At 38.3% G+C, this 25,860-nt stretch overlaps 5 pseudogenes; all 5 read left to right on the forward strand.

Moving 5' to 3' along the window:
• The first annotated feature begins 2,265 nt into the window (after positions 1-2,265).
• Positions 2,266-5,898, forward strand: LOC116421640 (annotated as a pseudogene).
• Positions 5,899-8,569: 2,671 nt separating this feature from the next.
• LOC100923210 lies at positions 8,570-9,919 on the forward strand (annotated as a pseudogene).
• Positions 9,920-11,179: 1,260 nt separating this feature from the next.
• On the forward strand, positions 11,180-15,672 carry LOC116421641 (annotated as a pseudogene).
• A 232-nt stretch (positions 15,673-15,904) lies between these two features.
• On the forward strand, positions 15,905-19,967 carry LOC116421645 (annotated as a pseudogene).
• Positions 19,960-25,286, forward strand: LOC116421644 (annotated as a pseudogene).
• Positions 25,287-25,860: the final 574 nt, after the last annotated feature.

Below are 25,860 nucleotides of genomic sequence, written 5' to 3' on the forward strand. Positions count from 1 at the left end.
TTTTTTTCTTTACACTTGAATAGAATCATTTTCAATTCATCTTCATTTTTAGAGTCAGATTCCTAATGTTTTTGCAAAATTTTAGGTCAATTTTGTTTCAAAATTTTTTGAAATGTTTTATTCAGATGCTATAGCTTTCTTCTATGACTGTCATGAGTTTCTATTTCCCTTGATTGGTAAATACGATGTCCCTTGAATTGGTAAAGACTGGTAATTGTTACTCATTCAATTTCAGGATTCTCTTTTATGATCAACAGCAGGAAAGGACAAGCCTGAAAAGGGAAATAGTCATAAGAAGGCTTCTGACAAAGGAAAACTGTTTTTAAACATGCAGTAAAGTATGCATCCATAGTTTAGAGCCAAACAATAGGAAAAATATCAATCGCTTATGGGTAGTCTGAGCCAACATAATAAAAATGATAATTCTATCTAAATTAATTTACTTATTCAGTGCCAAAACAATCAAACTATCAAAACACAATTTTAGAAAGTTGGGGAGGTAATAACAACAGAAAAATGTATCAATGAGGGCATATTAAGGAACTTGTTTAAAAATAAGTTATCTAGAAAATTCACCACTCCAATTCTGAATCCATGTTAAATTACATCTAGTTCAATTGTTTCATTTTACATATGATGAAAATGAAATGGCTTTTTATAGTTATTTGAAACCAGACTGTTTATCTTTTCATCTCTTTTAACACCAAATGTAATTATGAGCATCCCAAACTTAATAAATGAATGAATCAGTGAATGGACAAATTATTTCTATTAAAACATAATTTATCTCCAGCTCTGTGACCTCCCTTTGATTAATAGGTTCTCCCATACAGGAATGTAGTCTGTTTGCATCTTCTATAAAATGTTTTAGCAGACAAACTCACCTCAGCAAAATAATGGTTTTGTGTAATGGAGAGAAGAATCAAATACTGCAGAACTCTTAAGATTACAGTTGAGCTATAAAAAATTATTGACACTTCTGGAACCATCAACTAACATTACATCTTTTTATAGCAAAATATCTTTTCTCAAAAGAAATATTGACTGAATATATTTTTAAAAACTTGTCTCTGGAACTTCTATCTCCCTGTAGATACAAAGACCTGGATACCAAGTACCTTTATCCTAAGACATTTCTATGGTTGCCTTTGTATACCTTCTCTTGATGTCTTGGGAAGCTGCAAATGCACAAAGTACTCCAACTTTGGATTTTTTCAGATATAAAATTAATAAGTAAATTTTCTATTATACAGATGAAAGGTTTTATTCAAGCCTCAATGATGTTTTTACATTATAAATATTTACAGATTATTCTTACTTCCAGACAGGTCTCTTGTAGCAAAGTAAAACTAATAATACCTTAGCTTCATCTGAAAATATATGCAACATTTCACATTTTAACATTCCTCATCTTATTTTAACCTCCCCACACACAGGAAAATCTATTTTCTCCCCCCCCCCCGCCATCCCAAAGGGGAAAAAAGAAGGAAAAAGAAATGTAACAAATTTCTGCAATGGATATGTGTATGTGTGTGTGTGTTTCATTCTGAAGCCCAAATTTATCATTTTTTTGTAATAGATAGCATATTTCATCATTAGATCTGTAGATAATAAAGAAGTTCATGGCTAAACAAGGAGTAGAGAAGATCAAGAAGATAAAATTTAAAAATTTTTGCACAAATTTATTAAAGCAAAGATTTAAAAAGAAGCAATTAAAAGCGGGAAAAATCCTTGTATTGAATATCTGTGATGAAGATCTTATTTCCAAAATATCTAAGAAACTTATTCAGATTTATAAGAAAAAGAAACACTCTTCAATTGATAAATGAGCTATAGATATGAACAGTTTTCAAAGGGAGAAACCCAAGAAATCCATTGAAAATGCTCCAAAGGACAATGAATTAGAGAAATAAAAATCAAAGCAATTCTTATATTCCATCTCACACTCATTAAAGTGGCAAAGATGACAAAAATAAAAATGATAAATATTGAAGGGCAGAGGAGCAGAGAAAATATTCACTACTTTTTTTTTCTTTAATAAACTGTTAAAAGAACATCCTGAAAAGTTACTTTTAAAAATGAGATGCACAGCCTTGAAGAGCACCAGCCCTGAAGTCAGGAGGACCTGAATTCAAAGATGGTCTCAGGCACTTAACACTTCCTATCTGTGTGACCCTGGGCAAGTCACTTACCCCAATTGCCTCAGTAATAATAAATAAATAAATAAAATGAGATGTATGAAATGGCAAATTAAAATGCAAAAAAGCATGGGAAAATAATGAAAAAGCACAAGAGAAAGAGAAAAATACATTTTTATTTATACCACATAAAGGAAAAAGAAAATCAAACAGCAAAATTAAGAGCAAATGCTAAGAGTGATATTGAGGCTATTTTGCTAACAATAATGCATACAGGTTTGTTTTTATCAGTTGTCACCAGTACAACCTTAAGAACTTTCTTGAGCCTCAGTTTCCTCATCTGAAAAATGAAGGAATTGGACTGGATTGATTCTGATGTCATACTGTAAGTATGATGATCATAAGATCCCAAGAAAAAGGCAGCTTTTCTAATGGCTACAGTGTCCACCTTACATTCAGACTTATGTTTAATTCTGTCTCTGTCATGAGCTATGTGTCTCTGGGCAGATCACTTAACCTTTCAGTGATTCAAGCAACTCTTTAAAACTAATAGTTAACAAACTTTCCAGTAAAGAGAATTTTCTTATCAGGAGCTCCATTCACAGATGATGAAATCAAAGATCTAGTCCCATATAAAAGAAGGGTTAGAATACATAAATTGTCACTTGTGGCCACTTTTTGTGTAGCTTTGCTTAATTGGTTGGTTTGGGGTTTTTTTTTTCCCATTATTTCATAGCTTTCAAAAATTCTGTGATGAGTTTTGTTACTAAAAAAAATTTAATAAAAGAAATTAAGCACATATTTGAGAAGTCATAAATTATGACACACTTAAGTGGAGAGTCTCAAAACCTTTATAAAGTCCTTACTCAGATTAAAAGTAGTAGAAGCAAAGGTGCCAGAATCTTCATGAACAAATTATCAGAGTCCAATAAATATACAGGACAACATGGACAAAAAGCCTTTCTTTTTAAGTTTAGAATCGATAGATTTAGAATTAAAGGAGTCTTAGAAGCTACCTAATCCAACCACCTCACTTTATAGACTTTAAACTGAAGACCAAAAAAGGCTGAATACCTTGACTAAGGCCAAACAAGTAAGGAATGGGAGAACTACAATAATCCAACTCACATCTTCTAACTTCCCACCAGTAGGCTTACTAGTGTATCAGAAGTCTGTCTTCTTGGGAGTGCTTTCTAAATGACACTCTTCTAGAAAGGAAAAGTGATGAATTCACTTGAAATTTTGTCAGATACCTGGATTTGGGGCCAAATAAATAAAACTTCACATGCAAAGTAGATAAATTCTTTTTAAATTTTTATCAACATTTTTGAGAACTTCATAATTGTTGTAACTTGAAACAATGAAATTGTAATTTTGGTCCATCCAGGATTCTCATAGAGAATGATAGAATGTTAAAAGATGACCTAGGTAATGATTAGGAAGAAAAACAATGCAAAATACAATTTATTTCATCCTCTCAAAAATCCAGTCGTTGTTTGGGACTCTGGGCATCGTTGTTCACCAATCTGAGAAAGCCCTTTCCTCTCTGCTACACAATCGTTCAATGAGATAAAAAGATTTGGAGCAGCACGAAGATTCAGCTTCTGAGCACCCTGAATTTGACTGCAGATACTCGACGGGACATAGATAATCCAAGAGCTGAATTTAGACACAAGTAGTGGGGGGAAAACAGAGAATTCGGCAGAGATAGCAATGACTGCTGGACACAGACAACGCGATTGCAGAACATCAGTCTTGCTTTGCTTTCTCCTGGGGACTCTGTGGAAAGATGTGGCTGTCCAGATCCACTTCTCAGTTTTCAAGGAGATGGAGAAGGGCTCTTTTGCGGGTGACATCACCAAAGATTTGGAGCCAGAGTCTCAGGAACAGACAGAGCTCGGAGCTAAAATTGTTTTCATATGCTCTGAATGTAAGAAGCCATAATTTAGGGACGCTGCACAGAATGGACAAAGAGGAGCTTTGTGCTCAGAGCTCCCAGCGTCTGATGAATTTCAATGTTTTGATTGAGGATAAGTTCAAACTTTACCGTACAGAAGTAGAAGTATTATACATTAAAGATAACGCTCCTCGTTTTGGGTCAGAAGATCTGGACTTCAAAATTAATGGAAAAAAGAACCACTCCAGAAACTACATACCCTTTACTTTCTGCGCAGGACCTGAATGTAAATGTGAATTCAGTTCAGAGATATCAATGAGCCCAAATCATCACTTCTCTCTGGGTGTGTAGAGATGAATAAATGAGGACAAGTATTCAGAACTGATGCCGAAAGGAGCCCCGGACATGGAGGAAGAGTCTATTTATCACTTCCCTCTCATTGTCTCAAATGGGGGATCTGGTCCGCTCTTGCACGATGCACATTCTTATTACTGTCTTTCATTTCAGTAAAAACTCGCCAGTGTTTACTCAGCCCGTGTACAGTGTGAATGTTCTGTAGAGTGTACTTGAGGGAGTGTGACTGCTCACAGTGAATGCCAGTGACCCAGAAGAAAGAGTCAGTGGGGAAATGATCTATTCTTTTAGGAACATTGAAAGGAAATCAGCTGAAACTTTCCATTGAGACTCTCATAGAGGGGAAATAAGAAACCAAATATTTTTGAATTTTGAAGAATCAGAGTTTTATGAAATGGGAATTTAAGCTCAAGATGGAGCAGGTTTAATGGCCAATGCCTTTAAGGTTTTGATTACAGTTCTGGACATAAATGACAATGCCCCAGAAGTGACCATCACTTCTTTCATCGATGCAGTTCCAGAAAATTATCTCTCAGGGATTGTGATTTCCCTTTTTTATCTACACGAATCAGATCCTAGAGAGAATGGTCATGTCACATGCTCAGTTCCAGAGAATTTGCCTTTCAAATTAGAAAAAAAAAACAAAAAACACCAGTTCATAATTATTACAGTTTTCTAACAGACAGGACTCTGGACAGGGAGCAAGTCTCCGAGTATAACTTCACAGAGACTGTCATAGACCGAGGCACTCCACCGCTAAAGACTTATACTTACCTTTCATTGAATATAGCTGACATCAAAAACCCTCAGACTTTCACTCAGCAATTTTACTTTGCCTACAGCCAAAAGAATAATTCAAGAGAAGTTTCTGTTTATTCGGTGAATGCCCTGGATCCCGACCTGGAGAATAATGCCCAAGTCTTTTACTCGATTTAAGAGGACACTTTCCAGGAGGCATATGTTTCTTCCTGTTTCCATTAATTCTGATACAGGTATACCCTATCCTCTGCATTCCTTTGACTATGAACATTTTTAAAGACTTACAGCTGAGCCAGGAACTCTCAGCAGCAACGTGTCCCTGACTCTGTTAATCCTGGATCAGAATTTCAACACTTCCCAAATCCTGTACGTTGCCTTCCCCGATGGATTGCTCCAGTGGAATTGAACTGACCAAGCTCTGTAGAGCCAGGTTACCTGGTGACCAAGTTAGTGGATGTAGACTCTTTTCTACCACCTACTCAAGTTCACAGAGCCAGGGCTCTTCTCCGTGAGCTTGCACTCAGGGAAAATCAGAATTGTCCGAACTTCCCTGAAGAAAGATATCCTCAAACAGAATCCCATAGTGGCAGTGACAAATAATGGGAGATCTCTCTATGATATTATCAGTGTTATCGTGGCAGTAGCTGACATCCCTGAGATCCTCTCAAATCTCAGCAGCCAGGCAGTTCTCGGGATTCAAGAGAACTCTAACATCGCATTCTACTTAGTCATAGCAATAATTGCTCTCTCTCTCTCTCTCTCTCTCTCTCTCTCTCTGTCTCTCTGTCTCTGTCTCTCTCCCTCTCTCTGTCTCTCTCCCCCTTTCTCTGTCTCTCTCCCCCTTTCTCTCTCTCTGTCTCTCTCTGTCTCTCTGTCTCTCTGTCTCTGTCTCTGTCTCTCTCTCTCTCTCTCTCTCTCTCTCTCTCTCTCTCTTCTTTCATCATTCTCTTACTGAGTCAAACTCCATCAGTGGAGAAGATTACAGTCACCTTGAAGTCATCTAATATCCATTTACTCAAGATATACTTCAAATACATTTACATGCAGATTCTCTTATTATTGACTCTTGGAAAAGCCAGTTGATCTTCCCCCAGTCGAACTATGCACACAGCCCTTCTAAGGTAGCAAAGCTAGAAGAAATCAACATTACCTCTCATCTTTCCTTGAACCTAAATATGACCAAACACTTTTTCAAGTAAAAAAAAATTGTAAAATTGAATTGTAACTTATTTTAAAATTCGTGACTTTATTTGTCTCTATACTGGATGTTAGTTGCATGATATGTTTATTCTACACCAAATATCACTTTCTCTAATGAGGATATAAATTTAGTAAACATGATAATAGCATCATAAGATTTAGAACTAGAACATACTTTGGAAATTATCTGTTCAAAATATTTTTTGAAATATGGGAACTGATGTTCAGAGAGTTTCAGTGGCTTGGCCACTTGTTACTCAGGAGGTTATGTTAACTTCTTTAAGAGGACTGGCCCAATATTATGGTATCTAGACTAGAACACTGTTTTAGGATAAGATTGTTAGTGTCTATTACTAAAGAAATATTCAGTTATCCATTTTAATGAATATGTAAATGATATTTCAATTATAATTTATCTCCAAATAGAAAATCTAGAAACATAGTGTTGTAGATGTGACAAAATGACCTGAGTAGTGTTGATTTCTTCATTTAGAAAAGTTGATGTGAAGGGATTGTTTGGTTTTCTTATGCTTTCTTGTATTCTTGCTGCAATTTTATCTCTATGTTTTTGGATTGCCACAATAAAAGAGCACAAAAATCTAGAAAGCAGACTTTCTTTCTTTTGTTATTATTTCTTTTGTTATTATTCTTTTTAAGTTTTAAGTCTTATCTTTTATTTTATTGGACCAGACTTAAGATTTCATTAGTGTGGTGCATTCCAAATGAGGGAAGTACACATATGGATGAAGATCATCACTTATTCTAAATCTGTGGTTTTGTTCAGAGCACGAAAAGATTAAAGGGCCCTGCGGTCACATACAGAGTATTTGTTGGTGCAAGGACTTGAATCTAGTTCTCCTTGAGTACTATACAAACTTTATCCATTAGATCACACTGTCTCATCAATTCTCATTACTGATTTATAGGTGTGATATGGTAGTGAGTTCATAGAGAATCACTACATTTTAACACTATCGTCATTATCTCCAGAGGCAATGACAAAATTGCTATCTCTTTTATGAGAAATTGATTATTTAAAATGTACTGGTGTTTTGCAGTAACTTACGCTCTCCACTGGGGTCTTCATACAAGTCTCTTTATCAGTTGTTGAAAGATTAGTTCAGCCAAAATATGAGATATTAATCATTAGAGTAGCTGTAATCAAAATGTTGATTATCAAAACAATCACGTGATTTGATGGTTTGTAGCATGTTAGAGGAGAGATCGCCTACATTTTGAACTACACAGATACTGGACGTACTGATACATTCTCTTACATTCAGATGTTTTGTTACACACAATATTCTCTTGAAGTCTTTCTTATTCCCCAAAATATAACACTTTCAACTCATCAATTTTACACTAAAGCACTTAGCAAAGGCTTAGAGAGAAATAAATATATAATTTAAATTTATTTATAGGATCTAAGACATTAATTTCTTTATGAATGAAAAGAAACCTAGAGAAATTAGGAAACTACATAAGGGCACATATATTATAAGCAGCCAGTCCCCCAATAAAAGTCAAGTTTTTTTGCCACCAGATCTATCTTTCAACTTTACCACAAAGCTCCTAGAATTTCTCTCACGTATCTTGTCATACCTGTTCCAGGAGATGATAACAAGTTACTGATCTAACATGGAGCTATGCCTTTGTACAATTCTCTTTTGGGAAACAAAAGAGTAGATAGTGAAGATATTGTACTTCTGTATTCTACTAGCTGTTCTATATTGTACTTCAAAGGAACTAACTGGATTGTGGAATTTAATTCACAATTGAATTGAAAAGTTCAAATTAATTTCATGCCAAAGTACTTTTTGATGAAAAAAAAAAGATAGATGGATACATACAAATGGATGTAAGGATTTAGAGAAATTATAAATATGCAGTTACAGATGCAAATATAAACTGTGGATATTAACATTAAAATGTGAAAATCTTGTGTTTATTATGAGGTAAGAGATAAATAATTAACAATAAAAGAACTTGATAAAGTTACGCAAAATATTTTCTATTGTACAATGAAGAGTAAGTTTAAATTAAGGTAACCTAATAGGTCAAGAAGGTAATGGTCACAGATATTAACATAAATATTGCATAAAGATTGTTAGGAAGTTAAATAGATTGTTGCTTTTGTTAAAATAGAAGGCCCCTTTAAGTCGCCCTGGGATTGTAATTGCTCCATTCATGCACATGATTGAGACTCTAGTGAAAATGGTCAAGTCCTCTGTTCCCTCCCAAGAGACCTGCTTTTATATTAGAAAAGAAGGTGGACAACTGTTATTCACTAGTGACTGACAGGACTCTGGATAGGGAGCAGGTGCCTGAATATAACATGACTGTGACAGCAGAATACTTTGGGAACCCAATTCTGTCTACAGACATACATTATCTTCTTGAAGGTGACAAATACCAATGACAACCCACCCACTTTCATTCAGTCAGCCTACTGTGCCCACATTCGGGAGAATAACCACAGAGGAACTTCCATCTACTCCTTGACTGCTCATGAGCTAGACAGCAAGCAGAATGTCTTAGTCAACTACTCCATTATGGAGAGTAATTTCTTCTTGGAGGCACCACTACTGTCAACCATTGTCTCTATCAGCTCAGAGACTGCATTCCATGCACTGTGCTCCTTGAATTATGAATGGTTTCAAGAATTTGAGAGTGACAGACAGGGCCTTTGGGGACCCTTCTCTTAACAAGAATGTGTCCCTGACTCTGTTCATTCTGGATCAGAAGTACCCCGGAAATCCTGTACCCCACCTTCTCACGGATGACTCCAAAGGAGTAGAGCTGGCCCCACGCTCTGCAGAGCCAGGCTACCTGGTGACCAAGGTGGTGGCAGTGGATGCAGACTCTGGCCAGAATGCCTGGCTATCTTATTGCCTGCTCAAAGTCACAGAGCTTGGTCTTTTTTCTGTGGGCCTGTACTCAAGGGAGATCAGGACTGTCCGAACATTCCTGGACAAAGATGTCCTGAAGTAGAATCTCATCGTGGCAGTAACAGATAATGGGGAGGTCCCCTCCCTCTCTGCCACTGTCACTGTACCTGTGGCAGGAGTTGACAGCATCCCCGAGATCCTTTCAGATTTCAGTAGCCAAACCTCTCCTGAAACCCAGGATGACTCCCTCCTCACATTTTATCTGGTCATAGCAGTTACTGTGATGTCCTACTTGTCCTTTATCTTCATTGTCCTTCTGCTAGCTAAAAAATTAGTGGATGCTGCAAATTGTCCAGGCTCCAGATGACCACATGGTGGGAGTCACCTTCTCCCAGTTTTTGGGAATAGATGGAGTCAGAGCTTTCCTTCAGACCTATTCCCACGAGTCTTGCAAATACTTGCAAGAGTCAGTTAATCTTTCATCAGCCTAACTATGCAGACACCTTGATAAGTCAGCAGAGCTGTGAGCCAAAGAAGTCTCTACTAATTACTCAATCTTTATTTCAAGCAAAAGATAAACAAGTATTTTTCCAGGTAAACTTGATACTGTCGAATAGAATTATAAATTAATTTTTGACAATTCATGTCATTATTTTTATGGCTTTACTGTTCACTAGAGTGATCCATTGCATTTCCTACTTATTCTGGCTATAGAATATGATATGAGAAGAGCTCAACTACAGTAAAATTATTCTTAAGTATGAAAATAACATGTGGAACTTGAAGATATCATAGAGATCACCCAAAGCAAGACCGAAGAAATGAAAACTAGTAACTGGAAAGGTTAAATGATTTTCCAGCACCATAGTACTGACAAAGTTACTTCTCCTTTAAGAATTTCTCCAAAAAATAAATAAATAGAAGAATTTCTTCACTAGGCCCAAATCCATGACTTCCTTTAAGATTTAAAGTTTAGTACATTACAAACTTATTCTCCTAAGCACCCAATTTTTTGAATATTTTAGAATATATATTATTTTAGAATTATATTTTATTTTAGAATATATATTATACATATAAACATACATATATCTATATCTTTATGTTTACATATACAAAAGATATTGCTGCTACTAAAATGAGTCTTCAAAACAATATATAATATGAAGCTTTGTGGTAATAACTGAAATATATTGGCATATGACTTCCATTTATTTAGAGGAGGAGAATAGATGGATTATCTTGTCCTTTTGTATTCTAATAAATTCCTGACGAATTTTAAGATGTATACTGTATAGAGAGGTTCAAGACTCACTCATGAGTCACACTTATTCTCTATTATTAAATTGTCAATATGTACTTCTCATAACATTATAAATGGCTGTTTTACTAAATGTTGACTTGAAGGATTTGTGACTGAAATTAAGTTCTGAATCCATCACCCCATGAAAAGATTGTTGTCTTTTGAGGTGAAATTAGACGTTTAAGCAATAATAACACATTTTGTCATGTCTTATAATTTCTGAAGGGATCGTCACAATAATAGGTTGTACTATTATTTCTATCTATGAGGACCAGACTGATTTGCTTATTTACTTAGAAATGTTAAATACTCAAATACCAAAGAATATTTCCATGTTAAGTTGATTTCTCTTCATACTCTATATTGCTTTTGATTTCATTTTCATTTCTAAAAATAAGTACATTTCACTTGGTCAGTTTTGCACTGACAAACCAAGATTATTTTAAATTGTTTTGTGGCACCATGGATTACATAATCCAAGTGGGTTAGAGATAATGGATAATTCCAAGGTTACAACCATCATGTTTTGTACTATTTATGTTGAGAAAACATCAAAAAAATTGGTAGCTACTAACTCTGGTAGTGGAATCTCTATTAACTGCAAGGCTACAATTATAGAATATATTTATTCCCTAATTGTACTTTAAATACATGATGCAAAAGTTAATACTGTAGTGTCGTGAACACATAAGTACAAATTAGTGAAAATATACCTTGAAAAATAAATTTTGATACACAGAGATTAGAGAATTGTTGGACATGTGGATAAATATGCAGAGATACACTGAAACTACCAGGTTCAATATATTTACTGTCTGAGGAACAGAAAGATAAATAATGAACAGAAAATGAATATACTTTTCTTTAGAAAATATATGATTTTATAATCTGTGTGAGATATAATTTGGTTAGCCTCAATAAAGGAAGATAAAGCTTACAAGACCTGATATTTAAAACATTATAAAAACTGACATTTAAAAAATGAAGTTGTTAACAACATTGACCTAAATAAATTTGTACAAGATTGCCTAGAGGTCCCAATCAACACCAAACTATGATTCTACGAAGCTATCTTCTCAGGTAAATCCAGCTCCATGACTTCAATTTCTATTTTGAGGACATTTCAAATATTAGACCAGTTTAAACATGCAGGGTCTCAAAATAAGTGCAATAATTGATGTAGCCTCTGGGAGCCGCTGTCCACCAATCACCAAGAGAAATTCTGGGAGAGGACCAGTGTAATCTTTCAGAGTACTAGGGCACAAAGACAGAAGATTAAACTCAGACGCTCCAGAATGCATGGAAAATAAACCTCCTAACCCTGCATTTGCGGACTCAGATTCAGGAAACATACTACCGGGGAAACAGAGAAGCGAAGAGCCAACCCAGATTCAGTTGCACAATAAGGACAACAAATCAAAAAGGAAACAATGGTCTCTGGGCAAAAGCTCAGAGGCTGCACACAGCGATTCCTGCTTTGTTTTCTTCTGGGTACGGTGTGGGAGATCAGCGCTACCCATATCCGCTACTCGGTTCCCGAGGAGATGGAAAAGGGATCTTTTGTGGGTGACATCGCAAAGGACTTGGGCATGGAGCCGAGGGAATTGTCGGAGAGAGGGGCTCGAATTGTGTCCAGAGGTAAGAAACAGCATTTCGCTCTCAGTGTTAGAACTGGAAGCTTAGTCACCGCAGACAGAATAGACAGAGAAGAAATTTGTGCCCAGAGCTCCCCGTGCCTACTGAATTTTAATGTTCTCGTTGAGGATAACATGAAAATACATTCAGTGGAGGTAGAAATAACTGACGTTAATGATAACACCCCGCAATTTTTAGCAGAGGAGTTAGAACTAAAAATCAGTGAATTCACAGCACCGGGCACCCACTATCTTCTGGAAAGTGCATATGACCAGGATGTGGGAGTGAATTCTCTCCAGGGCTATGAACTGAGTCCGAACCATCACTTCTCTCTGAGAGTGCAAAGTAGAGCTGGAGGAATCAAGTACCCAGAACTGGTGTTGGAGAAGGCCCTGGACCGGGAAGAAGAGGCTGTTCACTACCTCATGCTCACAGCGTGGGATGGAGGAGACCCAGTCAGGACTGGTACTGCTAGAATCAGAGTGAATGTATTGGATGCAAATGATAACACCCCAGTGTTTACTCAGCCTGAGTATACTGTGAATGTTCCTGAGAATATACCCCAGGGGACTGTGCTCCTTACAGTGAATGCCACTGATGCAGATGAAGGGATCAATTCTCAGGTAAGATACTTTGAAGTGAAAATACCAGGAAAGATCTCCCAAATATTCCAAATTAATCCTCTGACTGGAGAGTTATCGACTTTACAAAATCTAGATTATGAAAATGCAGAATTTCATGAAATGGAAGTGGAAGCTCAAGATGCTCTTGGTCTCAGGAGCAGAGCTAAAATTCATGTCACAGTTCTAGACGTGAATGACAACACTCCAGAAGTGGCCATCACCTCTGTCACCAACTCAATCCCTGAAAATGCTCCCCCTGGGACTGTAATTGCTCTGTTCCACGTGCATGATCGAGACTCTGGTGAAAATGGTCAAGTCCTGTGTTCCATCCCAGGAGACCTGCCTTTTAAATTAGAAAAGAAGGTGGATAGCTACTATTCATTGGTGATTGACAGGGCTTTGGACAGGGAGCAAGTGTCTGTATATAACATCACCGTGAGAGTAGAAGACTTTGGGAGCCCAGCTCTGTCCACAGACACTCACATCCTCTTGCAGGTGGCAGACATCAATGACAACCCTCCCACTTTCAGTCAGTCAGCCTACTCTGCCTACATCCAGGAGAACAATCCCAGAGGAGCTTCCATCTACTCCTTGACTGCTCATGACCCAGACAGTGAGCAGAATGCCTTAATCACTTACTCCATCATGGAGAGTAACCTCTCCTTGGAGGTACCACCAGTGTCATCCATTGTCTCCATCAACTCGGAGACTGGCGTCCTCTATGCTCTGTGCTCCTTCGACTATGAACAGTCTCGAGAATTTCAGTTGAGAGTGACAGCCAGGGATTCTGGGGACCCTCCTCTCAGCAGCAACGTGTCCCTGACTCTGTTCATACTGGATCAAAATGATAACACCCCAGAAATCCTGTACCCCACCTTCCCCACAGACGGTTCCAGTGGAGTGGAACTGGCCCCACGTTCTGCAGAGCCAGGCTACCTGGTGACCAAGGTGGTGGCAGTGGATGCAGATTCTGGCCAGAATGCCTGGCTGTCTTATCGGCTGCTCAAGGCCACAGAACCCGGGCTTTTCTCCGTGGGCCTGCACTCAGGGGAAATCAGGACTGTCCGAACATTCCTGGACAAAGATGCCCTCAAGCAGAATCTCATCGTGGCAGTAACAGATAATGGGGAACCTCCTCTCTCTGCTACTGTCATTATCACTGTGGCAGTGGCTGACAGCATCCCAGAGATCCTCTCAGATCTCAGCAACCAAGCCTTCCCTGAAACTCAGGACGACTCTCTCCTTACATTTTACCTGGTCATAGCAGTAGCTGTGGTGTCCTGCTTGTTCTTTGCCTTCATTGTCCTTCTGCTGGCAATCAGGCTAAGAAAGTGGTGGATGCTGCAAGTTGTCCAGGCTCCAGGTGACCACGTGGGGGGAGTCACCTCCTCCCAGTTTTTGGGAATAGATGGAGTCAGAGCTTTCCTTCAGACTTATTCGCATGAAGTTACTCTCACCACGGATTCTCGAAAGAGTCAGTTGATCTTTCCTCAGCCTAACTATGCAGACACCTTGATAAGTCAACAGAGCTGTGAGCCGAAGGAGTCTCCATTACCTACGCAGTCCTTTCTTCAAGGAAAAGATGAACAAGCATTTTTTCAGGTAAACATGATTTTATCGAATAGGATTATAAATTCATTTTTGACAACTCATGTTGTTACACTTTTCTGTCTCTACTGCTCCCTACACAAGTCCATTGAATTTCCCAATTATCCTAGTTATGAATTATTTTGTTAAAGGAATTTATGTTTAAAGAAAGTATTAGTAACATCATACAAACCTGAAGAGACTTCCAGAATACACCCCATATTTTAGTGAGTAAAAACACATACCAAGAAAGGTCAAATAATTTACCCAAGGTCATATTAGTGATTAAAATGACTAGGTCTCCTTTAAAAATTGTTCTACTGAGATCAGATATCACTTTTGTGATTGAAACTTTAGTGGTTTACAAATTCAGATAGCTAAACTTCCTTTGAATTTTTACACATTCACATATATGTTCACACATATTTACATATATAAGCTGCTACTAACATTGGTTTTCTAATAACTACTAGTTTAAAGAGTTGTTATAGTAGCTAAAATATAAAGATATACTACGAATTAAAATAGGCAAAGTTACTAAGTTATCTCATTTTTATATATTTACTTTTTGGCTGGATTTTGAGGTCTGAAGTATGGCTGCATTTATTGTTTATGTTTGTTGGATGACGCGTAAGTGAGAGAAATACAGTAAAGCTCTTTTATTCTCTTTCAAAATACTTAAGTACCTTTCTGGTTATAGTTTTATAAATGTCTACGTTACTAACGATTGACTTGGGAGATTTTCGTGAGTGAACCTCTGATATTTGTTCGAAGATATAATTTAATTTTGATTCACTTTATTTCAATGCTTTGTGAATCCTTGAGCCCAGGAATACGTTAGTTTTTGAGCAGGAACTGAACATTTAAGTGATCATTCAGCATATTTTCATGACTTACAGTTTCTCAAGGGAACATCACTCTACACTTAGATGATAAATTACATTTTTATTTCTGACATGTGATGACCAGCCTAGATAAATATGCAGAGATTCATTTCCTTCTTTCCTGAGAAATCTCAGATCCTTGAACGACTGGAGAACATTTCCATGTTCAATGTCTTCTTCATGAAAGTCAGTATGCGTTTAATTTTTTTATTTCTAAAACAATATTACATTTCAATGGGTCAATTTGACCCTGAAGAACAGAAGTAATTTTAAATTGTTTAGTGACATCATGAATTTTATACTGCAGGAGGTTAGAGTCTATGGATAATTCCAAGATTATAGTCATCATATTTATGACTATTTTGCTTGAGAGAACATAGAAAAATGGTAGTAACTAATACATGTGGGGCGACCTCTATAGCACCGCAAGGACATAATTATAAAATACATTATAAAATAAATACATTATATAATTCTCAGGGAAGAAAGAGAGGGAGAGAGGGAGAAAAAGAGGAAGAGGGACAAGGAGAGGGAGAGGGAGAAGGAAAGGAAGAGAGAGGGAGAGGGAGAGAGAGCGAGAGGGAGACGGAGAGGGAGAGGGAGAGGGAGAGGGAAAGGGAGAGAGAGAGAGAGAAAAAGAAAGTGTGTGGCTAGACATCAAAAAATACAGCTGGATACACTGAAATTAAGAGGGTTAATATATTGAGCATTTTATGGTCTGAAAGTTGAATAATGAACAGAAAAAATGTTTTCTAATCTATAGAATGTATACAACATTGCAATCTGTAGGAATTATAATTTGCTTAGCCTAAGTACAGAAGCTAAAGCTTACAGAATTGATATCATCATTTTAAATTTTTAATTTCTAAATGAATTTGCACAAGATTGTCTAGAAGTTTCCAACCAACATGAAACCTTTCATATTATGAAGGTCTGACCTAAGGTATAACTTAAAGTATGACCAACTCTATGACTTCAATTTCTATCTTGAGGACATTTCAAACATTAGACCAGTTTAAATATACTGTGTCTCAAAACAAGTGCAATAATTAATTTAGACTCTGGGAGCCGCTGTCCACCAATCACCAAGAGAAATTCTGGGAGAGGACCGGTGTAATATTTCCGAGTACTAGGGCACAAAGACAGAAGACTAAACGCAGACTGCTCCAAAATAAACCTCCTAACCCTGAATATTGCGGATCCAGGTTCAGGAAACATACTACGAGGGAAACAGAGAAGCGAAGAGCCAACCCAGATTCAGTTGCACAATAAGGACAACATTTTAAAAAGGAAGAAATGTTCTCTAAGCGAAACCTCAGATGCTGTACACAGCCATTCCTGCTTTGTTTTCTTCTGGGTACGCTGTGGGAGATCAGCGCTGCCCATATCCGATACTCGGTTCCCGAGGAGATGGAAAAGGGATCTTTTGTGGGTGACATCGCAAAGGACTTGGGCATGGAGCCGAGGGAGTTGTCGGAGAGCGGGGCTCGAATTGTGTCCAGAGGTAAGAAACAGCATTTCGCTCTCAGTGTTAGAACTGGAAGCTTAGTCACCGCAGACAGAATAGACAGAGAAGAAATTTGTGCCCAGAGCTCCCCGTGCCTACTGAATTTTAATGTTCTCGTTGAGGATAAAATGAAAATACATTCAGTGGAAGTAGAAATAACTGACGTTAATGATAATACCCCTCGATTTTTAGCAGAGGAGCTAGAACTAAAAATCAGTGAACTCACAGCACCGGGCACCCACTATCTTCTGGAAAATGCATATGACCAGGATGTGGGAGTGAATTCTCTCCAGGGCTATGAACTGAGTCCCAACCACCACTTTTCTCTGAGAGTGCAAAATGGAGAGGATGGGGTAAAGTACCCGGAGTTAGTGCTGGAGCAGGCCCTGGACAGGGAGAAGGAACATAATCTCCATCTAGTGCTCACAGCATGGGATGGAGGTCAACCACTCCATTCTGGCACTGCTAGAATCCGAGTGACTGTCCTGGATGCAAATGACAATGCCCCACTGTTTACTCAGCCTGTGTATGCTGTGAATATTCCTGAAAATGTACCCCAGGGGACAGTGTTGCTCACAGTGAATGCCACTGATGTAGATGAAGGGATCAATTCTCAAGTAAGATACTATCTAGTGAAAATACCTGGAGAAACCTCACAAATATTCCAATTGAATTCTTTAACTGGAGAATTGTCAACCTTACAAAATCTAGATTATGAAGATGCAGAATTCTACATGATGGAAGCAGAGGCTAAAGATGGCCTTGGCCTCAAGGGCAGAACTAAAATTCATGTCACAGTTCTAGACGTGAATGACAATGCCCCAGAAGTGACCATCACCTCTATCACCAACTCAGTCCCTGAAAATGCTCCCCCTGGGACTGTAATTGCTCTGTTCCACGTGCATGATAGAGACGCTGGTGAAAATGGTCAATTCCTGTGTTCCATCCCAGGTGACCTGCCTTTTAAATTAGAAAAGAAGGTAGATAGCTACTATTCACTGATGATTGACAGGGCTCTGGACAGGGAGCAAGTGTCTGTATATAACATCACCGTGAGAGTAGAAGACTTTGGGAGCCCAGCTCTGTCCACAGACACTCACATCCTCTTGCAGGTGGCAGACATCAATGACAACCCTCCCACTTTCAGTCAGTCAACCTACTCTGCCTACATCCAGGAGAACAACCCCAGAGGAGCTTCCATCTACTCCTTGACTGCTCATGACCCAGACAGTGAGCAAAATGCCTTAGTCACTTATTCTATCATAGAGAGTAATCTCTCCTTAGAGGCATCACCAGTGTCATCCATTGTCTCTATCAACTCGGAGACTGGCGTCCTCTATGCTCTGTGCTCTTTCGACTATGAACAGTCTCGAGAATTTCATTTGAGAGTGACAGCCAAGGATTCTGGGGACCCTCCTCTCAGCAGCAACGTGTCCCTAACTCTGTTCATAATGGATCAAAATGATAACACCCCAGAAATCCTGTACCCCACCTTTCCCACAGACGGTTCCAGTGGAGTGGAACTGGCCCCACGCTCTGCAGAGCCAGGCTACTTGGTGACCAAGGTGGTGGCAGTGGATTCAGACTCTGGCCAGAATGCCTGGCTGTCTTATCGGCTGCTCAAGGCCACAGAACCCGGGCTTTTCATTGTGGGCCAGCACTCAGGGGAGATCAGGACTGTCCGAACATTCCTGGACAAAGATTCCCTCAAGCAGAATCTCATCGTGGCAGTAACAGATAATGGGGAGCCTCCCCTCTCTGCCACTGTCACTGTCACCGTGGCAGTGGCTGACAGCATCCCCGAGATCCTCTCAGATCTCAGCAGCCAAACCTCCCCTGAAACTCAGGACGATTCTCTCCTCACATTTTACCTGGTCATAGCAGTTGCTGTGGTGTCCTGCTTGTTTTTTGCCTTCATTGTCCTTCTGCTGGCAATCAGGCTAAGAAAGTGGTGGATGCTGCAAGTTGTCCAGGCTACAAGTGAGCATGTTGGGGGGGTTGCCTCCTCCCAGTTTTTGGGAATAGATGGAGTCAGAGCTTTCCTTCAGACTTATTCCCATGAAGTTACTCTCACCACGGATTCTCGAAAGACTCAGTTGATCTTTCCTCAGCCCAATTATGCAGACACCTTGACAAGTCAACAGAGCTGTGACCCAAAGGAGTCTCCACTACCTACTCAGTCTTTACTTCAAGCAAAAGATGAACAAGCATTTTTCCAGGTATTTAATTCTGTATAATTGCAAATTAATTTTTGACAACTTATATTATTATACTTTTCTGTTTCTATTGTTCACTTGAGAGGTTCATTACATTTTCCAGTTAGTCTGGCATTGAATTTATGGTCTTAGAGGAATTTAAATGTAACAAAAATGTCATTATCATACAATAAAGGACTTGAAGTTACTTTAGAGATCATCCAGGCAACATCCCAAATTTTAAGGAATGGAAATACATAGTTAACAAGATCGAATAATTTAACCAAGGCCAATTTGACTAAAGCGAGTTACTTCTTTTTTTTACAAATTACTCCACTGAGCTCAGACACATAATCTATTTTGTGATTAAAATTTTAATGGATTACAGATTAAGATATCTGAACTCCCCTTGAATGTTCCCATGTTTATGTAGCTTTCAATGCACAAACAAACATATATGTTATATAGTTAAATTAAATTTTCTTGATGAGATGAAGGTGAAAAAATAAAGATAAGGTCTTTTATCCTCTTTCATAATTTTAGTATGAATTTTCCTATCACAGTTTTATAAATGTCTAAAGTACTAAATAATGATGTGGAAGACTGACATGGGAGAAGCTCCGGGTTTTGTGTGCAAGCCTAATTATTTTTTTATTTGAAAACTTTCTGTGTTCTTGAGCCCCATAAACATTTTTTTGTTTGTTTTTTGTTTTGTTTGTTTGTTTTAGCAGAAACTGTACATTTAAGGGCCTATTGCTCTAATGTACACTAAGGGTACAATCAAAAGACCATCACTCGAATAATGAGTTGTATTTCTAGTTCTACCATATGAGGGTCAGCCTAGGTAAACACGAAGAAATTCATTATATCAGTTCCTTTAGAATATGAAACTTTGATTCCAGAAACTCTCAAAGATGAACAATTAAAAGAAATTGAATCTTTCAAATACTAAAGAACAATTCCGTCTTCAGTTTCTTTGTCATGATAGTCAAGTTAGTTTTGAAAACTTTTTTATTTCTAAAAAAAAATTACCTTCTGTCAACTTTACCCTGAAGGACACAGGTTACTTTAACTTATGGTATCATGAACTTCCTGCTCTAAGTTGTAATTTCTCTGACAACATTGCTTAAACTCCATTGCAATGCAGTAGAAGACAAAGGAAAAGAAATTATCATCATAGTGGAAGCCTGGTGATTTGAAGCTATTAATAGAAATAATAGCAGGAGGAAGAGATAAAGGAGAAGAAGTTGGAAGAGGAAGATGAGGAAGAGAAGGAGGAACAATAGGTGGAAGAGGAGAAGGAGGAACAGCTGCAGCAGCAATAGCAGCAGCTGCAGCAGTTGCAGTAGTTGTGGTTTCTTTTGTAGCTGTAGCAGTTGTTATAATAATAGCAGGGGGAGGAGTAGTTTAGGAACTGGCCTTTATATAGTGAATTAAAGTTTCCAAAGTGCTCCAAAGTCATCATCTCATTTGAGATTCACAAATCCTTGGTTGTAGCCAGTGGCTATTTATGACCTGTTTTCATCATTACATTTTACATATTTTTACATTAAATTGTATGGGGAAACATTTAATAATATAGCAACTAACTTCAGTGATATCAACTATATTGAACTGGAAGGCTATAATCATAATTTATTGAATTGGTGATTATACTTTGGAAAGTTATTGCACAATCCAAAAATTAATAATATATTATCGAGTATAAACTGGTACCGTTTCACAAAAAATCATAAGGTATACATAATACATTTATGTAGACATAAGGACAAATATATGTATTGCTAGATATGTAGATGTGCACTGAGATAAAGAGAATCAATATATTTACTGTTCTATGAACAGAAATAAAGTATAAGCAAAAAAATATAGAAGCCCTTATATTCTACAGAAGACTTACAAAGTTATTATAATCTAGGTGATTTAAAATTTATTTAACCTAAAAATCAAGAATTTGCCAATAAAATTTTTTGTAAAAATTGATAGTAAAGATTTATATCCCCACCACCTGTAATTCTTTATATGACCTATGAAGCTATGGTCCAAGATACTTCCAACTTTATAACTTTCATAATGACTTTCTTTAAAACGGTAAGTCATGTGTGATTACATCGTTCTAAGTTGTTAGAAGGGATGCAATAATTGATTTAGACTCTGGGCGCCGCTCTTCACCAATCAGGAAGAACAATGTCGGAAAGAAAGTGTCTCATTCTCCCAGGTCCTAGTGCACAAATCTCAGCAAGACCAAACCCACACGCTCCAGGATGAGGAGAAACTCAGCCCTTTTACCCTGCACGCTGCAAACTTGATCCCTGGACATACTCTCCCAGAAAAGCAAAGGAGCCACGAGCTACCTACAGACAACAAAGAGGATATTTCTAACAGGAGCAATGATCACTGGGGAAAAACGCAGAGATGGCAGAAGGCGAATCCTGCTTTGTTCTCTCCTGGGACTGCTGTGGAATACCGTGGCCGCCCAAATCCGCTACTCGATTCCCGAGGAGATGGAGAAGGGCTCTTTCGTGGGCAACATCGCCAAAGACCTGGGCCTGGAACTGAGCGAATTGTCGGAGCACGGAGCACGCATTGTCTCCAGAGGTAAGACGCAGCATTTCTCTCTCAATGTCAGAAGCGGCAGCTTAGTCATCGCGGACAGAATAGATAGGGAAGAGCTCTGTGCACAAAGCGCCCAGTGCCTGCTGAATTTTAATGTTCTGATTGAGGATAAACTGAAAATTTATTCAGTGGAAGTGGAAATAATTGACATTAATGATAATGCCCCTAGTTTTCAGGAAGAGGAGCTAGAACTAAAAGTCAGTGAAACCACAGCTCTGGGAACTCAATTTATTTTAGAAAGCGCCTATGACGCGGATGTGGGAGTGAACGCCCTCCAAGGCTATAAGATGAGTTCGAATCATCACTTCTCTTTGCTTGTGCAAACTGGAGTTGATGGCATCAAATACCCGGAGCTGGTACTGGAGAGGGCCCTGGATCGCGAGGAGCAACCTACCCTCCACATGGTACTTTTAGCCAGGGACGGAGGAGAGCCAGTCCTCTCTGGTACTGTTCGAATCCGAGTGACTGTCCTGGATGCAAATGACAATGCCCCCGTGTTTACTCAATCTGTGTATAGCGTGAATGTCCCTGAGAACGTGCCCCAGGGAACAGTGCTCCTCACAGTTAACGCCACCGATGCAGATGAAGGAAGTAACTCCCAGGTAAGATATTTTCTAGTGAAAATTCCTGGGAAAACGTCACAAATATTCAAACTCAATTCATTGACTGGTGAATTATCAACCTTACAAAATCTAAATTATGAAGATGCAGAATTCTACATGATGGAAGCAGAGGCTAAAGATGGCCTTGGCCTCAAAGGCAGAACTAAAATTCATGTCACAGTTCTAGACGTGAATGACAATGCCCCAGAAGTGACTATCACCTCTGTCACCAACTCAATCCCTGAAAATGCTCCCCCTGGGACTGTAATTGCTCTGTTCCACGTGCATGATAGAGACGCTGGTGAAAATGGTCAATTCCTGTGTTCCATCCCAGGTGACCTGCCTTTTAAATTAGAAAAGAAGGTAGATAGCTACTATTCACTGGTGATTGACAGGACTCTGGACAGAGAGCAAGTGTCTGTATATAACATCACCGTGAGAGCAGAAGACTTTGGGAACCCAGCTCTGTCCACAGATACTCACATCCTCTTGCAGGTGGCAGACATCAATGACAACCCTCCCACTTTCAGTCAGTCAACCTACTCTGCCTACATCCAGGAGAACAACCCCAGAGGAGCTTCCATCTATTCCTTGACTGCTCATGACCCAGACAGTGAGAAGAATGCCTTAATCACCTACTCTATCATAGAGAGTAACCTCTCCTTGGAGGCATCACCAGTGTCATCCATTGTCTCCATCAACTCGGAGACTGGTGTCCTCTACGCTCTGTGCTCCTTCGATTATGAACAGTCTCGAGAATTTCAGTTGAGAGTGACAGCCAGGGATTCTGGGGACCCTCCTCTCAGCAGCAATGTGTTCCTGACTCTGTTCATACTGGATCAAAATGATAACACCCCAGAAATCCTGTACCCCACCTTCCCCACAGACGGTTCCAGTGGAGTGGAGCTGGCCCCACGCTCTGCAGAGCCAGGCTACCTGGTGACCAAGGTGGTGGCAGTGGATGCAGACTCTGGCCAGAACGCCTGGCTGTCTTATAGCCTGCTCAAGGTCACAGAGCCCGGGCTTTTCTCCGTGAGCCTGCACTCAGGGGAGATCAGGACTGTCCGAACATTCCAGGATAAAGATGCCTTCAAGCAGACTCTCATCGTGGCAGTAACAGATAATGGGGAGCCTCCCCTCTCTGCCACTGTCACTGTCACCGTGGCAGTGGCTGACAGCATCCCCGAGATCCTCTCAGATCTCAGCAGCCAAACCTCCCCTGAAACTCAGGACGACTCTCTCCTCACATTTTACCTGGTCATAGCAGTTGCTGTGGTATCCTGCTTGTTCTTTGCCTTCATTGTCCTTCTGCTGGCAATCAGGCTAAGAAGGTGGTGGATGCTGCAAGTTGTCCAGGCTCCAGGTGACCACGTCGGGGGAGTCACCTCCTCCCAGTTTTTGGGAATAGATGGAGTCAGAGCTTTCCTTCAGACTTATTCCCATGAAGTTACTCTCACCACGGATTCTCGAAAGACTCAGTTGATCTTTCCTCAGCCCAATTATGCAGACACCTTGATAAGTCAACAGAGCTGTGAGCCAAAGGAGTCTCCACTACCTACTCAGTCTTTACTTCAAGCAAAAGATGAACAAGCATTTTTTCAGGTATATTTAATTCTGTATAATTGCAAATTAATTTTTGACAACTAATATTATTATACTTTTCTGTCTCTATTGTTTACTTGAGAGGTTCATTACATTTTCCACTTAGTCTGGCAGTGAATTTATGGTCTTAGAAGAATTTAAATTTAATAAAAGTGTTATTATCATGCAATAAAGAACTTGAAGATACTTTAGAGATCATCCAAGCAATACCCCAAATTTTAAGGAATGGAAATACATAGTTATCAAGATTGAATAATTTAACCGCGGCCAGTTTGACTAAGAGAAGTAACTTCTTTTTTACAAATTACTCCACTGAGCTCAGACTCAGAATCCATTTTGTGATTAAAATTTTAATGGATTACAGATTAAGATATCTGAATTCCCCTTGAATGTTCACATGTTTATGTTGCTTTCAACGCACAAACAAATATTTGTTGATATCAGTATTGTATATATGCACATATATGAATCTGCTACTAAAATGGATTTTGCAGTCATACTAGTTTAAAAGATTATTGCAATAGCTAAAGTATAAAGACATAAAACTTATTTAAAATAAGTGGCATAAGTGGATTGAATTCTCCTTTTGCATTTTTGGTTTTTTGTTGGATTCTGAATTGTGTAGTATGGCTAGATTAAATTTTCTTGATGAGATGAAGGTGAAAAAAATAAAGATAAGGTCTTTTATCCTCTTTCATAATTTTAGTATAAACTTTCCTATCACAGTTTTATAAATGTCTAGAGTACTGAATAATGATGTGGAAGATTGACATGGGAGAAGCTCTGGGTTTTGTGTGCAAGCCTATTTATTTTTTATTTGAAGACTTTGTGTGTCCTTGAGCTCCATAAGTAGCTTTTTCTTTTTTTGGTTGTCTTTTGGTTTGTTTGTTTGTTTTAGCAGAAACTGCATTTAAGAGGCTATCATTCTAATGTATACTAAGGATACAATCAAAGGACCATCACTCGAATGATGAGTGGTATTTCTATTTCTACCATATGAGTGTCAACCTAGGTAAACATGAAGAAATTCATTACATCAATTCCTTTAGAACATGAAACTTTGATCCCAGAAATTCTCAAAGATGAACAATTAAAAGAAATCAAATCTTTGAAATACTAAAGAACAATTCCGTATTTAATTTCTTTGTCATGATAGTCAATTTACTTTTCATGACTTTTTTATTTCTAAAACTAATATTACTTTCTGTCAACTTTATCCTAAAGGACACAGGTTACTCTAAGTTATGGCATCATGAACTTCCTGCTCTAAGTTGTAATTTTCTGGCAACATTGCAATGCAGTAAAAAGCATAGGAAAAGAAATTATCATCATAGTGGAAGCCTGGTGATTTGAAGCTAGTAATAGAAATAACAGGAGGAGGAAGAGATAAAGGAGAAGTTGGAAGAGGAAGATGAGGAAAAGAAAGAGGAAGAGTAGGAGGAAGAGTAGAAGGAGGAACAGTGGCAGCAACAGTAGTATCTGCAGCAATAGTGGCAGTAGCAGCAATAGCAGCAGCAATAGCAGTAGCAGTAGCAGTAGATGTTGCTTTTGTAGCTGTAGCAGTTATAATAGTAGCAGGGGGAGGAGGAGTTTAGTAACTGGCCTTTATATAGTGAATTAAAGTTTGCAAAGTGCTTCAAAGTCATCATCTCATTTGAGATTCACAAATCCTTGGTTGGAGCCAATGGCTATTTACGACCTATTTTCATCATTACATTTTACATATTTTTACATTAAGTTGTATGGGGAAACATTTAATAATATAGCAACTAACTTCAGTGATATCAACTATATTGAACTGGAAGGCTACAATCATAATTTATTGAATTGGTGATTATACTTTGGAAAGTTATTGCACAATCCAAAAATTTATAATATATTATCGAGTACAAACTGTTACCGTGTCACAAAAAAATACATAATACATTTATGGAGACATACAGACAAATGTGGGTATTGTTAGATATGTAGATAAACATTCACATATGCATTGAGGTAAAGAGAATCAATATATTTACTGTTCTATGAACAGAAATAAAGTATAAACAAAAGAATAGAGAAGCCCTTATA

The sequence above is a fragment of the Sarcophilus harrisii genome, chromosome 2 (assembly GCF_902635505.1).
Source record: "Sarcophilus harrisii chromosome 2, mSarHar1.11, whole genome shotgun sequence".
NCBI lineage: Eukaryota > Metazoa > Chordata > Mammalia > Dasyuromorphia > Dasyuridae > Sarcophilus > Sarcophilus harrisii.